Here is a 1046-nt window from a genome sequence, read left to right as displayed (position 1 = left end):
GGGGGGGGGAAGAAACAACTAACAAAGGTCCAAGAGCTTCAAAACAGAGCAAATCACAGAGCAGGGCACCTTGAATACTAAAGCAAAGGACAGTGCCCCCCATCTGCCCGTGCAGCCCCCAGCACAGCAGCGTTACTGGAAGCCATGAAAATTACAGAGGAAGAGGAGGGGAGAGTATGGAGCAGGCAGAGGACGCCTCATCGAACACCCGGCTGTGCATCTGCCCCAGGAAATCCATCCAGCAGCATTCCTCGCCGTGAGAGCCTACACGCTCCTGGCTTCAGAGCGAGCAGCCCCTGCCACCACCCTGAGCCAGGATCCTCCTCCAAACACATCACATTTTCCCAGTTACACCAGTCCGCAGCATCCACAACCCCATCATCTGCAGCAGCCAGATCCCCGAGGGACACCCCACCACCAGGAGCTCCAGACAGACTCCTCTCCTCTCCCAGCCCACCGGGCTCTGCCGCTCCGCGCCTTGGGGCACACGAGCCCCAGGGGCTCAGCCATCAGCCCCCTCCAGCGCAGCCTCCTCTCACCCCTGGTCCCACAGGCACCACCAAACCCTCAGGGCTCCCCTGGCCCATCCTCACACTCCCAGTGTGTCCCACATCCACCACAGCCCACTGTAACGTCTCAGCCCATCCCCTTGGCCCCCAATTCCCATCCAACGTGCTTCCTCCTTTGGCCCACACCTCACGCTGCCGTCCTCAGCCCCTCTGCATTCACAGCACTGCAGCCCCATCCGTGTCCCCAAGGCTCCAGCCCACACCACCAAGCCCCTGGGACCTCTGACATCCCCTTTTCCCCTGGCCAGAGCCCCCGGGACCTCCAACGTCTCCTTATCCCACAGCCCTCTCACCCACACACTCCACCCCAAGAGTGGATTCAAAGCCTTCCAGCTGCCCCCCTGCCCTACAACCCCTCATTCCCCCAGCCCACATCCCTAGCCCCTTGCCCCACAACCCCCAGTTCATCCCCTCCAGCCCCACTCCTCCTGCCTCCTCCCCCCCCAACACAACCCCATAGCTCCAACCCCATTCCCC

This window comes from Calidris pugnax, unplaced genomic scaffold, assembly GCF_001431845.1.
Source record: "Calidris pugnax isolate Ruff unplaced genomic scaffold, ASM143184v1 scaffold245, whole genome shotgun sequence".
NCBI classification, from domain to species: domain Eukaryota; kingdom Metazoa; phylum Chordata; class Aves; order Charadriiformes; family Scolopacidae; genus Calidris; species Calidris pugnax.
The sequence above is the reverse complement of the archived record's forward strand: the minus strand, read 5'-3'. Positions refer to the sequence as shown.